Raw genomic sequence first — 15832 nt, 5'->3', positions numbered from 1 at the left:
TGCAGGATGTGACATAATTCACCCGTATCTTCACCTTGGCCAATCAGAGAAATGTCTTATATTCACTGCTTAAAAAAAATAAAAACACACAAGTCTGTTTCTGAATGGCTGAGATGCCGAAGGACTGACTGTTTCTTTCCAGATGCAGAAGGAAAAAAACAGTACAGCTTACTATATGCAGCACAAGCTACTGTAGTGTATTACAGCTTCCAGATCACTCCAACAGACAGAATTAATCATTTCAACCAATAAAACATTACAGTGACAGGAAATATGGGGTTCTGGTTTAACCAAGTGTGGTCCACATAAATTTATAATATTATCCACTCTCAGTGGATAAGGATGGAAACTTGCGTAGGCAGATGGTCACACGATTTTTAGAGGATGCACTCAGTTATTCTGTGTCCCAGAAGACTGCAATGAATAGTGAGGTGCTGGAACCCCTACACAGGCTGCAGGCTCCCCATTCTTACACCACAAACAAGTGATGTGAAGGCAGAGCTCAGGAGTGCAATCCAGATATGGTTCCTCACTTTTTGGGGACCAGTGACACCAAGTGCTAAAAATATGCACGGTCACTGTACTAATGACACTGGCTGGGAAGGGGTTAAACAGCTAGGGCGATCAAAGGGCTAACTGTGTGCCTAGCCAGTGTTTGTGTGTACTATATTTGGTGCTTTCACTAAAGGGAAGTGATGGATTTTAGTCCCCGATTTTACACCCCTTCCCCCCTCAGAACGAAGTTCTGCCTGTTTTACACAAGCAGAGCTCTGTTGTTGATGTTTTCCCGATGATCAACGGGTGCCAGACGACAGCTATTTGCCAGCACCCGCTGATCAGCTTCTGCTGTGACAAATCACAGGAGAAGCAGCACGCTCCCTACCTGAGAGGCGCTAGATCACATACAAGGTACGTGATCCAGCGCAGAAGAGCGTTGCATTGCCGCCGTACATCCTTGTGATGCGGTCGGCAAGAGGTTAATCGCGTTTCAGGAGGCTGTAACTTCACCCTCTTTATTAGGGCTTAAAGACAATAAAACAACGTATTACAGACTCAGCAGCCATGTATTATTGAGAGTTATGACAGTAAGGCACCTTTCAGAAGAGCATTCTATCAATCCCTTTTTGACCCACGATTACGTGTCAAAAACAGAAAGCAATGTATCCCTGTGGGTGGCCAGATTTAAGTGGGCGTGCGTCCGCTTGTCTGCAGATAAAGTCGCCAACCACTAGAGTTAGCCGTTATACTCCTTAAACAAAATAAAGAGAAAATTTTAAGAAAATTTTACTTTCTCACCCGGTTGCTGACTTTACCTACATGGAAGGACTCTTGTGGCATGGCGATTGGACACAGAGAGCTCTTGCCGGCCCCAGATTGCATGATTGGGCTGCAGTGCCATTATCTTGCATGTATGTTTGTGTCTGCCTATAGCTGGGTCAGTCCAGGTTTGTCAAGTCGAAGGGAAAAAGTTTGCATCCATGTCTGCTTTTGCTGACTTTAAATCGGAAGTGGGCAGATAAAGGCGGATGCACGTCTGCTGACATCCAGCAAGCCACAGGGATTACATGGGTCCCCCTTTCTTCCACCACAAGACAAGTAGAAAAAAACTGAACAGACAAGGCTGTCAGATATGTGATATACTGTATATTAATATAGAACCCAGAGAAAGAAAGAAGAGCAATTGTGTAAATGGGGCCTGAGTGGGTTTGTACGGCACTGATTAGCAGCTGGCTCTGGTAGCATTTTTGCTGCTAGAACCAACTGCTGAAGAGTGCTGTACAAACCCACATATTGTCATAATACCTGACCAGTCTTTGATTTTTTGAGTCCCAATATAGTGTTCCATTGTCTTTAAGCCCTGATTAAGGGGCAGTTACAGCGCTGAAACATGTTGGCTTTGTAAACTTTTGGTTATTGGAATAAACTTGTATCTGGAGTTGAATTTTGCTGTGTGGTACTTTTGGTCCAATTTTCAGATTCTCTATATTTACACCACCACCACCATACTATTGGATGAAGGTACACACATACTCATTTACCTGGGGTTCCAACACACCCAACCCAGTTTTCTAAAGATCAGTAATATGACACGGGTTTTAAAATGCCCCACCAACAGCAAGACACCCTCCGATACAGTTTCTTGCCGCCAAGACCTTTTATCATACATTTGGCTGCTACAAGTGATGAAAACTGTGTCCCATTTCCTTCACTAAAAGCCCAACTGAGCAAAAAAAAAAAAAAAAAAAAAAAAAGTTTCCCCATGCAGTGGAGCTGTGCCCGCACTGCACGGGTCAACTGATCATTTTATCCAGGGGAGAGGAGAAAGCTGTATACTCACCCCGATGCTCCACTCCACCTGCAAATTGTGCTCCCTCATAATCCAGCGGTGGACTGTTCCCAATTTGCACACAGGACTGATAGACAGTGGAGTGGAGGACTAGTCTTGTGTAGGGAGGATCAGAGGAGTAGGCAAATCTCTCTCTATTCTCAAATCCCAGAGACACAAATTGGCAGTTAACCCGTGCAGTGCGGGCATAGCCCCACTGCATGGGAAAACTTTTCTAGGAGCCCGTCTAAAAAAAATAAATAAATAAATAAGTTGGCAGGCTGCACAGAAATGAAGAATCTCTTGATTTAAATACTAAGGCCAGTATATACACACATATATTTAAACTTAGTAAAGGGCACTGCCCATCCTCTCATTTCAAGTTGTATTAAACTTAAAAGCAAACATATTGCAGCTTACCAATTCTTATATGTGATGGCTGTATTGGTTTTCTTTTTTTAAGGCTCTTAATTTCACCTGGTGATCCTGCCAGTACTTCTGTTGGTATTTCAACAGAACAAGCTGTCCCGTGGATGTAACAGTTAGAGAGAGTTGAGACAAACCATTTACCACCGACAGGGGCACTTACAATGGACAGATTTTATTTAAAACCTTTACCCTAAAGGAACAAAACGGTTTGCTGTAACTGCTTGTAAATTATCTGGAATGTGGCTTTAATTTGTTAGTGTATCTAAATCTGCTAGTTTATCCAACCCCCCCCCCAGAATGACAATACTGCTGTCCAAATGTAACCCCTGTGCTCCTTCATCCAGAGTGGGGAACACAGGAGGTGCATTACTGTCCAGATCTCCAGGTGAAAACAGAGGGAAGAAAAAAGTAAAAACAAAAAACTAAATGTAGCCACCACACCTAATGATTGGTAAGGTGTGATGTGTTACCTTTTTGGGTTTTGGTTTTAATACCATTTTCAGGATTGATGATTTGCAGTCTCAGTGGGAAGCATCATTAAAGTGCATCTCTAGCCTAAACTGTTTCCGGTTTGGAATAGAGGAGGAAAGAAGTAGAACCTGTCAGATGTGAACTGTTGTCCGCATTCCCACTAGGTAAACTCAGCACCTCTATTTGTCCTTTGTCAACATGACAAACCTTAACATTTTACAATTGTCACAAGAAAGGATAGAGGGGAATCTTCTATTGTGAACACTGTTCAGAAGACAACTGTTTTAGGCCTGGTTCACACCTATGCATTTTTTAGTAAGTTTTTAGTTTTGCAGAAACATACTACAGTACATTTCCCTTTGGTTTTCTATGGATGTAGTTCACATCTGTGCATTTCATGGAAAGGGTAAGGGACATTTTTCTGGTTTTTGGTTCCATAGACTCCAATGGATTAAGAATGTGTATTGAAAAATGCAAACTGCACCTGGAATATGCAAAGTGCAACCTGCATTAGGTGTGAACCAGACCCAAGAAGAAGTTAATTGTTAGATTTCCTTTCATCTCTTGTGTCTATGGAACAGAACGTGAAGCAAAATCCCCCAAAAGGATACAGACAGCAAAAGAAAACAGTGTTTGGTTCAATAACGTCTCAGCACAAAAAATAATTCCTGAAACTGTTTGCATCAATGTCAAAAATATGTGAAACTGTCCTATCCCTTACTTTAACTGGATCATGACAGAACACCCCCAACCTAAAGAACAATCATTTCCTATTGTATATGTAGAGCTAAACTTTGTACAGAATATGAAGGATTAGAACCCCAGTCATTGAATTGCCATGTGTCCCCACTAGGTAGAGTCACCCTCTCTATTTGTCCTGCTAAACATCAAAAGACAAACAGTTACAGGAAATGCAACATTTTACACTTGTCACTAGAACAGGGTTTAAGGGGGAATTTTCCAACAGATATAATTGTTTCAGTGACAAGAGAAGAATTAGCCTCACTTTATAGAGATTTACACTTCCAGTTTTGTCTCTGTAAAAAGGAAGGGAAGGGAAAGTTTTAGGATTCCTTTCTGCATTTTCTCCTGGTGATCTGGCCAGCAGCACACTTCCAGTCTTAGGCCGGCCATACACAGTGCAAATTTATTTTCTGCAACCAAGATTTACCATCAACACAGACAGTGATGACAGGGGAATCAACAACTGTCTTCTCCCGATGGAGGGGCGGGAAAAGCCACCCCTGCCAGGAGAAGACAGCGATTACCACTAGAGGTTATAGCTGGATAAAGATAGGGGGTAAAGATAGGACTCAAGTAAGTATGGGGGGCTGCTGGAAGGGAGCTGCACCCAGTTTTTTTTTTTTTTTTATCCTTAATACATAGAATGCATTACGGTTGAAAAACTTCTGCCTTTAGAACCACTTTAATATTTTTAGCGCAAATATTTTCAACAACTCTACAAAGCCTGGCTGTCTCTTAATAATAATGTGTGAAGACTATCACATCGCTTTACTGAATCATCACTGAATCACTGGCCTCTCCTGACCAATGATCCATCATGTATGGGCAGCTTTACTAAAACCGTATGTACATTTTCATATTTCCTCTTTGCGGTAGACTAGCTTTTCTCAACCTTTTTAGCCCAGGGGAATCATTAAAATTATTTTTAGGTCTCGGGGAACCCTTAATAAAACCCACTTATTGGGGTTCAGTGGGAACAATGCCACTTACTTTGGTGGTCAGTATAAGAATAGCCCCTTTACAGAGAGCTATAAAGATCATTGGTGTCATACCACTGGCTCCTCCAAGTGGCATTGGCTCAGAACTATGTAGGCACCATCAAACAGGAGGTAAATCAGCCACAGCTCAAGGAACCCCTGGCCACCACTGGAGGAACCCTGCTTGAGAATGGCTGAGGTAGACAAAGGAAGGAATACAACCCCAATAACTTGGTTCTGGTGACTGTCATTGAACAGAAAGTAATGAAAAATAAAAAAATTTAAAGAAAGAACACACACTATATATATCACTATTAAAATGTTAAAAAAAAGTTCTTACCCTTATAGCCTTAAAAGGACTACTTTAAAAAAAAAAAAAAAAAATATTGGTCGCCAGAACCAGGATTGAGGTGAAATTTTCCAAAGGGGACACATGTTCCAATGACAATTAAAAGGGGGTGGCTCTCATTTTGGGAGATTTCCACTTACTTTCAGGTGCCTCTCCAGGACAGGAAGTGGAGAAATATCCCCTATGGGACCCTGACAGAAAAATTTAATATAGACAAGAGCTCCAAAATTGGAAAAAAAAAAAAAAAAAAAAAAAAAAAAAAAAAAAAAAAAAAAAGCTATAGCAAAGTTTCCGTAGCCATTATTATTTCCATAGGTATGATTATGTCAAATTTTTGTGTCTCAAAGCAGTACAATTGTTTTGCACAGAAATTTGGCGTTTTATATTCTGTATATTCAGCAATTCTAAGCAATAACACACTTAAATCGGTCCAAATGAGACATCCCAGGTATGATAAAAGTTTGAAACAAAAAAATCATAAATATAATAAATAACTATAAATTATAAAAAATAATAATGTAATAAAATGAATTTCCCCACGATTCAATTCTGCAAGGGTTCTAGCTTACTAAAGCTGTTTCTAGCTGGTCTAAAACCACTTTTGACATAAAGGGACACTTTTTAGTTGCTATGGACAATCTCAAGTTTCAACTTTTCTTTAGTTTTGGATAGAATGGAGAGGGATTAGAGCACCTATCAGGGTTTTTATTGCTATCTGAGCCCCTGTTAGAGAGATTCACCCTCTCTATTTGTTCTGTTTAACATCATCATTGAAAGTGAAAAAAAAAAAAAAAATTCCCAAATTTTGGGTTGTACCCAGAACAGTAAGATAGGAAATCTTCCAACGGGGATCCTAGTTCTGGTGACAACTACAGACTTCCTTACTTTGCATGGATTCCCACCCATTTCCTGTTTGGCTAAGGTACAGGAAGCAAAGGAAAATCTCCCCAATGGGACACATGGCAAAAAAAAAAAAAAGTGAAAACTCCACATCCACCTGGTTCTCATTGCACTTACCTCTGTAGATAATCAGCTGTCACTGCACACATAGTTGGGCAGGGTTCCAGGGAATTGCAAGCCATGACCTTCTTCCGGCACAGATCACAGCAATACGGAATGGTCTAAGTGGTAATGTGCCAGCTTGCCACAAATCAGAATCACCCTGATCCACCCCGACATCCCTAAGGAAAGAAGACTGCGGCTTTTAAATCCCTGGACCGATATACCGGCTGTGTAGGCAATGGCACCCAATCACCCATAGGGGTAAGTATAGGAGGGATTGGTAGGGGTTGAGGTTACCTAATTTTTTTCTGAAAAGGAGAACTTACATTTTAGGGCCCATTTACACAAACGGACAGCTGCTGCACAGTGAACCGCATTTGTTTATTGCGTGGCAGGTATTTGTTCCAACTGTAATGTAATGGAGGCAGGGGGCGGCGTGATGCGTGTTTCAGCACATCACACAACTCCCTTTTTATACCCTTTTCCTCCATTCAACTTTATTTGAAGTGCACTTTATTCACAGCGCTGCACAGTGACATAGAATCATGTCCAGTGTGCAGCAATAAAATGCAGCATGCCTGCATTTTAATTGCAGATCACTGAAGCACAGCTCTGGGTTGCAGAGTGAACAGAACACAGAAAACAATTGTTCTCTGTGTGTCCTAGTGGCAACTGGTGTTCTTCCAGTGTGGGAAAACGCTGATCACATGTACCCTCAGGCTGAGTTCACAATGGTGCGACGTGGGAAACCCTGCGATTCAGTGCCACTTCCTGCATCGCACCTGAATCGCACACTGGTTCACACTAAGATCTGTGAACTGCTGGGGGTGTCAATGTAAAGTTAATGACACCCCCAGATAGTTCGCAGTGCGAACTGTCAAATGGTGCAAGAATCAGATTGCATAGGTGGCTGAGTTTGCATCGCACAGATATCGCATGTGATCTGAACAATGTAAAACACATGCAATGTCTGATCACACATGTGTGATCTCAGTCTTAAAGTGATTGTAAAAAAAAAAAAAAAAAAAACAATCATGTTATACTTACCTGCTCTGTGCACTTATTTTGAACAGAGCAGCTCTAAACCTCCTCCTCTGGGGTGCCCTGTCAGCGCACTTGGCTCCTCCTCTGCTCTGAGTGCCCCCCACTTGTGTGGGCTTGGCCCCAACCCCCCCCCCCCCCCTCACAGGAGACTCGGCAGCAGCAGGAGCCACTGTCTCCTGTTGCTGTTAATCATAGTCAGTGAGCCAATGAGGAGAGAGAGGGGGTGGGGCGAAGCCAGGGCTTCGAGTCTGAATGGACACATAGCAGCGGCTCAGCTGACCCCATAGCAAGCTGCTTGCTGTGGGGGCACTCAGCAGGGGCCAGGAGCATCCGTGCTGCTATGTGCTAAACTACTGCACAGAGCAGGTATGACTTTTTTTTTTTTTTTTTTTTTTTTAAACCACTTAACCGGTTCCCGACCACGTCACGCAGATAAACTGCGGCACAATGGCTCTCCTGGCCGAAATCCCGTACGGGTACATCCTACCCTTTTCTTGGCCACCAGAGGGCGCGTGTCCGCTGCACGGCGGGGGGCCCTGATGAGCGTGGATGATCACGAGCGTCAGCATGGGGATTTATATGTGTAAACAAACACAAATGGAGAGGAGCCATATTGTTTCTTCCGAAGTAGGAAAAACGATAGGTCTCCTCTCCTAGTCAATCCTATCCCCATACAGTTAGAACACACACTGAGGGAACACACAATTAACCCCTTGATTTCCCCCTAGTGATAGCCCATTCCCTGCCAGTGACATTTACACAGTAAATCAGTGCATTTTTATAGCACCGATTGCTGTATAAATGGCAATGGTCCCAAAATAGTGTCGAAAGTCTCCGATATGTCCTTCGCAATACCGCTAAAAATTACAGATCACCGCCATTACTAGTAAAAAAAAAAGTAAATAAAATTGGCATAAATCTTTCCCCATAGTTTGCAGACACTATAAATTTTGCGCAAACCAATCAAAATACGCTTGCGATTTTTACCAAAAATATGTAGAATATATATTGTCCTAAACTGATGAAGAAATTCGTTTTTTTTTTTTTAATTTGGGGGATATTTATTATAGCAAAAAATATTTTTTTTTCCTTTTCAAAACTGTCGCTCTTTTTGTTTATAGCGCAAAAAATAAAAACCGCAGAGGTGATCAAATACCACCAAAAGAAAGCTATTTGTGGGGGGAAAAAAAGACGCAAATTTCATTTAGGTACAGCGACGAACGACTGCACAATTGTCAGATAAAGCGATGCAGTACCAAATTGTAACAAGTGCTCTGGTCAGGAAGGGGGTAAAATTTTCTGGGGCTGAAGTGGTTAAAGCGATTGTAAAGCTTGTAAAGCCTCCCGTATCACATAACCCCCTAGTAGAAGCGCTCTCCCGGGGGTTGCTTTGCGTTCCTGAGTCCATCATTTGGCGTCCATAGATGCAGAATGTAGGACTCGGGGCCCCCCTCATGTCATAGGATTTGATTGACAACAGCGGGAGCCAATGGCTGCGCTGCTATCAATGTATCCAATCAAGAGCCAAGAACCCCGGGCAGAGGGACAGCATATCTCCGCCGTGGGAAGTTCCAGAGCTCAGACAAGTGAAACGGGGGGGGGGGCACCTGTCACTGCCAGGTGTTTTTTCACCTTAATGTATCCTATGCATCAAGGTGAAAAAACACGAGGGTTTACAACCCCTTAAAGGACTGGGCCTTTTTTTCAAAAATGTTGTTTACAAGTTAAAATCAGTTTGTTTGTTTTTTGCTTGAATAATACTGAAAACAGCCAAAACGTTTTTTATTTTTTTTTTTTTTCAGACACCCTAGAGAACAAAATGGCAGTCATTGCAATACTATGTCACATTGTATTTGCGCAGCGGTTTTACAAACGCAATTTTTTGGGAAAAAATACTTAAAAATAAGAAGACAGTAAAGTTAGCCAATGCTTTTTTTTTTTTTATATTGTGAAAGGTAATGTTATACTGAGTAAATTGATACCCAACACGTCACGCTTCAAAATCGCGCCCCGCTCGTGGAATGGCGACAAACGGACATTTAAAAAATTTCCATTGGTGACATTTAACAATTTCTACAGGTTACCAGTTTTGAGTTACAGAGGTGCTCTAGTGCTAGAATTATTGGTCACACTAACGATCGCGGCGATACCTCGCATGTATGGTTTGAACACTGTTTTCATATGCGGTCGCAACTTACGTATGCGTTCGCGTCTGCGTGTGAGCACGGAGGTACGGAGCGTTTAAAAAAAATAAATAATTTTTATTTTTTTTACACTGTCCCTTTAAAAATGATTTTTTTGGATGACTTTTATTCCTATTACAAGGAATTTAAACATCCCTTGTAAAAGAAAAAAGCATGACAGGACCTCTTTAATGTGAAATCTGAGGTCAAAAAGACCTCAGATCTCACATTTACACTTAGATGCAATAATAAAAAATGTCTCTTTAAGGCTGTTGAGCGGAAGTGACGTTTGACGTGGCGGGGGGGGCCCATCATTCCCTCACTCGACACAGTGCCTTTGAGGGGAAGGACCGGAATGTCTCCGCCGCGAAACGACGGCTCCAGTAAGCGGCGGAGATGACTGGAAGGAATCTGCCGCAGAGACCACTTTTATCTCGAAGCGGACCGCCTGCCGTTTCAGAAAATACCGTGGTTATGGCAGCTATACCCCATTTTTTAACGTCAAAGTACCGATGTACAACGACCAGGGCAGGACTTAGGGTGGTGGGGGCTCCTGGGCTTGAGTCACTTTCGGGCCCTACCCTTCTATACATATGCACAGCTCTATAAAACAGAAATAGAAGGACAAGGTGCACCAGACTCAGTGCAGTATTAAGGAACTTCTGTTTAATTGGACAAGACAAAACAACCAAATGGCTACTCACAAAAGTAGATAATATATAAGCGTACAAGTGGGGGATACTGTACTGGTATTCATCCTGGGTCCACGATTAATAAAAGCAATAAAAATGGATAAAATGATAATTACTGTATTTATCGGCGTATAACACGCACCCCAAGTTTAGGAGGATTTTTAAGGAAAAAAAAAACTTTCATTTAAATGCCCATCAATGCAGCCTCGTCAGTGTCATTGCAGACTTGTCAGTTGCAGCCTTGTCAGTGTAACCTTGCCCCAGTGTCAGTGTAGCCTTGTCAGTGTCAGTTGCAGACTTGTCAGTGTAGCCTTGCTCCAGTGTTATTGCTGCCTTGTCATTGCAGCCTTTCAGTTTAAAAATGGCGCCGTCGAGATACAAGCCGGATGTCCTGTGTATCTTGGCGGCTTTCAGCTGCTCTTTGCGGCTTTCGAAACGGGCGGGGCCCCCTATTGGCCGGGGCCCATGGGCTTGAGCCCAGTCAAGCCCAATGGTAAGTCTGGCCCTGACAACGACAGTGGGTGGTCTGTAAGTGGTTAAACGAGCAAGACTTTAGTATCGCTTTAAATCTGCAAAGGGTGAATTGACACTATATGCAGTAATCAACGTTTTATCTCCACCCCCTTCCTGCCCGCTGTCTTACTCAATCTAGGTGGCAGGTATCGGCATCGGGCAGGCATGTCCTCTCGCCCATCACGGCGGGCATGCGTCTCCTCCTAGGCGTCCAATAGGATCATCTGTCCTTTCAGCCAATCAGGTGATGGGTTTCACAACCCGCTTCCTGATTGGAGGAACAGTGTTATAATAGCGAATATTTATTCGCTATTGTAACACGCCTGAGTGGGTTCGGAGCGCATTCTCTGCGCCCCAAGCCCACCCTATTTAAAGTGGATGTAAATCCCAAATTTTTTATTTTTTTTTTACATCATACTGTAAAGTATAAGATTTCCTATCATTTGAGCCCAGTCTTGCCACACAGAGTTAATCCATCTCTGAGCAATCCTCTTTTATTGTTCAGTGAGATAAATCTTGACAAACAGAAAAAAAACTTTGTCAAATCCTCCCCCTTGCTGTGAGTGACAGGTGACTTACATATCTTGTGCATTAGCCTAAGACATGCATTATTTTTTAAATTTCCTCCCCCACTCTTTTCTTCAGCAGCTCTGCAAGGATTGGCTGTTCTACACCTCAGCATGATTTGGCATGCTGAAGTCATGTGGTTCCATTCCTGTCTTTTCACTGGATGTTAGAGATCATAGCAAAAGTTCAGTGTTAGAAATACACAGGAGAAAATGCATATTGACAAGGGGAGTGTAGAGGTGGGCGGGGAGTCTGACATCACGACTCCACCCACCGAGCTCCAGACAACAGACCCACCCACAGAATCTGCAGTTTTTCGGGTCTAATAACAGACAGAGGGGAGACATTTGACAGGTAAAGATACATGCAGGAGGAATGTATATCCTTATAGATAACCCCTATGGCAGTAGTTTAGAAAGGATGACATTGGGTTTACATCCACTTTAAGCCTCTGGCACTAATCCGGTACTTCAAAAAAAAAAAAAAAAAAAAAAAAAACACACACACACACACACACAACACAACAACCCCCACTACAACCCATGCATCCTGAAAGTGGCTGGACGCATGGATAGTGGGGCAGCGCCCGTGCACCCGTAATGGACGGGGCGCTCCCTGCTCAAATCACACTGCAAGAAATCGCATGCGATGTGAACAGGAATGTGGTGCGATTCCTGTCTGAATTGCATGCTTTTACCGGCACCGCTCCAGTGTGAACTCAAGCTGAAATCACTAGGACGAGCCTGGGTTCACACAGGAGCGGCGTGGGAAACCGCATGCAATTCAGACAGGACTCCTGTTCACATTGCACGCAATTCTTTGCAGTGCGATTTGAGCCCATTCATTTTGCACAGGCTCAAATCACACCGCAAAAGGTATGACTTCTGTGTATGGGCGAGTACTTCACCAAAAGTATCGGGGGATCAGCTTCTATTATAATGGTGGATCGCTTTGGCTCTGGAAGCCGCAAACCTCAGGCTCTCCACCCACCGCGTCCCGTTGCGCTCATCTACGCTCAGACCTGGTGACGTCACTTCATCATTGTGTGAGATCTCCGCCCCCCTGGCGCTCACTGAGAAATGCTGGACGTGAGGTCAGAGGTCACATAACCATAAAAAGATAAAGAAATACAACATTCTAACAGCAATTATTATTATTATTTTTACAACACAGAAATGAGAGAGAAGACGCTGAGAATCACGAGGGAGTCGCCAGGAGTTCGTTTTCCCATCTCCTTCAATCCTTCTGGAAGTTATTCATACTGGAAGGTGTTATGACTTCACTGGGCACATGCTTGTCCACCCAAGTCCCTTAGTGCGCATGTCCTCCCATGTGAGGGCTCTCCAGGCCTGCCTATCCCCCCCTCACACCCAGCACTGAGGCCCCAATGCACCCCATTCCTCTCCACTACCCCCTTCATACACACTGCCCCCCCACCAACACCCATGGAGGACTCCCCCCTCAGATATAAGTAAGCCCCCCCACCTCCCTGACCGGCCAGCACCGTGTCCGTGCCGTCACTTACCGCCACACACCGAGGCCGGGCCTCCTCCGTCTCCGTCCCCGCTCTCCACACTTTTCAGGGCCCGGGAGCAGACGGCGACGCTCTGGCTCTGAGAAACCAACGCGGAGCTCCGATTGGCCCGCTGCGCGCCACGTGACAACCTTTTGCCTGGGCGGGACGAACTCAAACCAGCGCCAACCGCCGCCAGTGAAACACCAACACGTGACCGTCATGGAGGGGAAGGGGGAGGGGCGTAAAGAGCTGTGGAAGTGCTGAATGAAAAGTGTATCATTGGCCCAAAATAGAGTTCTGTTGCCCATAGCAACCAGTTTAGTTGTCACAGTAGTGATTGGTGGGAGGAGGGAACAAGAATGCTGAACTGTTGCTATAGGCAACCATGCTGAACTGTTGCTATGGGCAACTTTTTCATACATAAGCCCCTTATCTATATTCCCAATAGGCACCATACACATGCCTATATTTTAAGTGTATGGTGTAATGAACAATCGTTTTTCAGTCTTCCAATTGTATAGTAAATCAAAACTATAAACGCTTATAAAATCATTTCATGTACGGCCATTCGGCCACCATTAAAGTGTAAGTTCACCTTTTCAGGAAAAAAAAAGTGACACCCCACACCCTCCCAGGCCTCTTTGGTTCCCATTGCATTTATTTAATTACCTGTGCGGTTTGATCAAAGCAATCGAATCCGCAAACAATTGAAGAGCCATAACTTCCGCTTGCTTCAGGCTCAATTTCGAGCTGAGTTGATCAGCCAAAATGATTGTTTTAAATCAATCGGCAGCACCGAGATGAAGAGGATCATATTTTGATCTATTAGGTTTGGAAATGACATGGTGGAAACAGAGATGGGATCCATAAGGCCCCACTCACACTTGGCGATTTGGAATCGTGGGTGGATTCACAGCGATTCCGCCTGCAATTCCGAATCGCGTAAAAATCGGTGCAAAGCACCCAACACACGTTTGGGTGCTGTTCATTCTAAATGGTACCCCCAAACTCGGTGTGATTTTGTCGAGATCGTCGCGACTGCAATCGCGACTAAACACGACTTTTAAAATCGCATGAAGCTTGTCACTCAAAAAGGAGCAGGAGTTTCTTTTGGGCGACAAACGTGCATAAGGCAGCCCTTTGACGTGAATACGTGACACACGGAATCGCATGAAAATCGCCCATACTAAATCGCGAGCGGGATCACGAGTTCCCGCTACACAAAGGCCCCTTTCACACTGAGGCGCTTGTAAACTGCCAGTAAAACACTGAGCACTTTGGGAGAGCTTTTCAAGCGCTTTTGAAGAGATTTTCAGGCGCTTTCGAAAGCGCTTTCCATTCATTTCAATGGAGAGGGGCTTTTTTCACCACCTTGAAAAGCGCCTCAGTGTGAAAGGGGTCTAAATGATCCAACTTATCTAATAAAACATTGAGCGTTTTTGCGGTGCTTTTGAAGCGCTTTCCTTTCATTTCAATGGACAGGGGCATTTTTAAAGCGCTTTTTAGTCTACTTTCACACTGAGGCGCTTTACAGGCGCTACAGTGCTAAAAATAGCGCCTGTATAGCGCCTCTCCTGTCTCTCCAGTGTGAAAGCCCAAGGGCTTTCACACTGGAGTGGTGCTCTTGCAGAATGGTCAAAAAAGTGCTGCAAGCCGCATCTTTGAAGCGCTATAAGAGCGGTGTATTCACCCCCCCTAAAGAGCCCCTTCCCATTGAAAACAATGGGGCAGCGCCGCAAAAACCCACCGGCAAAACGCTGATGCAGCGGTGCTTTGCGGGCGGTTTTAACCCTTTTTCGGTCGCTAGCGGGGGTTAAAACTGCTCTGCTAGCGGCCGAATAGTGCCACTAAAATGACGGCAAAGCGGCGCTAAAAATAGTGCCGCTTTACCGACGACGCCTGCCCCAGTCTGAAAGTAGCCTTAAAGTGCTCCAAACATGCCCCAAAGATGCTGCTTGCAGGACTTTTTGCACCGCCCCAGTGTGAAAGCATCCATTGAAATGAATGGGAAGCAGTTTTTTTTTTTAGTGCAAAAGCACCTGAAAAGCACCTTAGTGTGAAATGGGTCTAAACGATCCAAATTCAATCCCCCACATATGGCAAATCAATCAAACAAGTTGTCTGCTTTAGATTACTTTTATTGGAAGATATGAATCGGGAAATAAATTGATCATTTATTTCCAAATCTAATCAATCAAAATACAATTGTGTTCATCTCGATCAATTCAACAGTGGTGTAGTGGTTAGCACTTTCACCTAGCAGCAAAAAGGGCTTCTGATTCAAATCCTGACCATAACACCATCTGCCTGGAGTTTGCATGTTCTCCCTGTGCCTGCGTTGGGTTCCTCCGGGTACTCCGGTTTCCTCCCACACTCCAAAGAAATGCTGGTAGGTTAATCGGATCCTGTCTAAATTGGCCCTAGTATGTATGAATGTGTTAGGGACCTTCGGTTGTAAGGGTAGGGATTGATGTGAATGTTCAATGTATATGTGAAGCGCTGCATAAATTGACGGCGCTATATAAGTACCTGAAATAAATGTAAAAAAATAAATCTAGTTCAGTGATGCACAATGATAACAGCGCAGGCCTGTCAAATGTGTTTAAAATTAAACTATTTGGGGCTATTTACTAAAGCTGGAGAGTGCAAAATCTGATGCAGCTCTACTTAGAAACCAATCAGCTTCCAGGTCTTATTGCCAAAGCTTAAATGAACAAGCTGAAGTAAGAAGCTAATTGGCTACCATGCACAGCTGCACCAGATTCTGAGTGCATCAGTTTTAGTAAATCCCCCCCCCCATTCTATGCTAGTAGAAGTTTTAAAGCTAGGCATACACAATACAATCTGATTGTACCATCTCTTTTAGGGATCATTCACACTAGCTCTGTCCTCTGAAGAGCGATTTGCATTGGGATCACTACTCAGAGAGCATTTGACAGGCAGGGAGGAAGCGTTCTATCGCCTACAGGAGGAGCAGTTGGGGGGGGCTGTGATAAAAGTACAGCTAAACTGTGGGGTT

The 15832-nt window shown here is 43.8% G+C and overlaps 1 protein-coding gene across 1 annotated transcript in view; it reads right to left on the bottom strand.

Moving 5' to 3' along the window:
• ZHX3 (zinc fingers and homeoboxes 3) overlaps positions 1–12978 on the bottom strand; it is a 32772-nt gene extending 19794 nt beyond the window's left edge. Inside the window, exon 1 of the mRNA XM_073606384.1 lies at positions 12823–12978. The gene's annotated coding sequence lies outside the window, so the exon portion shown is untranslated. The remainder of the gene's footprint in view (positions 1–12822) is intronic.
• Between the last annotated feature and the right edge of the window lie 2854 nt (positions 12979–15832).

Source organism: Aquarana catesbeiana, linkage group LG12 (assembly GCF_042186555.1).
Source record: "Aquarana catesbeiana isolate 2022-GZ linkage group LG12, ASM4218655v1, whole genome shotgun sequence".
Classification (NCBI taxonomy): domain Eukaryota; kingdom Metazoa; phylum Chordata; class Amphibia; order Anura; family Ranidae; genus Aquarana; species Aquarana catesbeiana.
The sequence above is the reverse complement of the archived record's forward strand: the minus strand, read 5'-3'. Positions and strand labels throughout refer to the sequence as shown.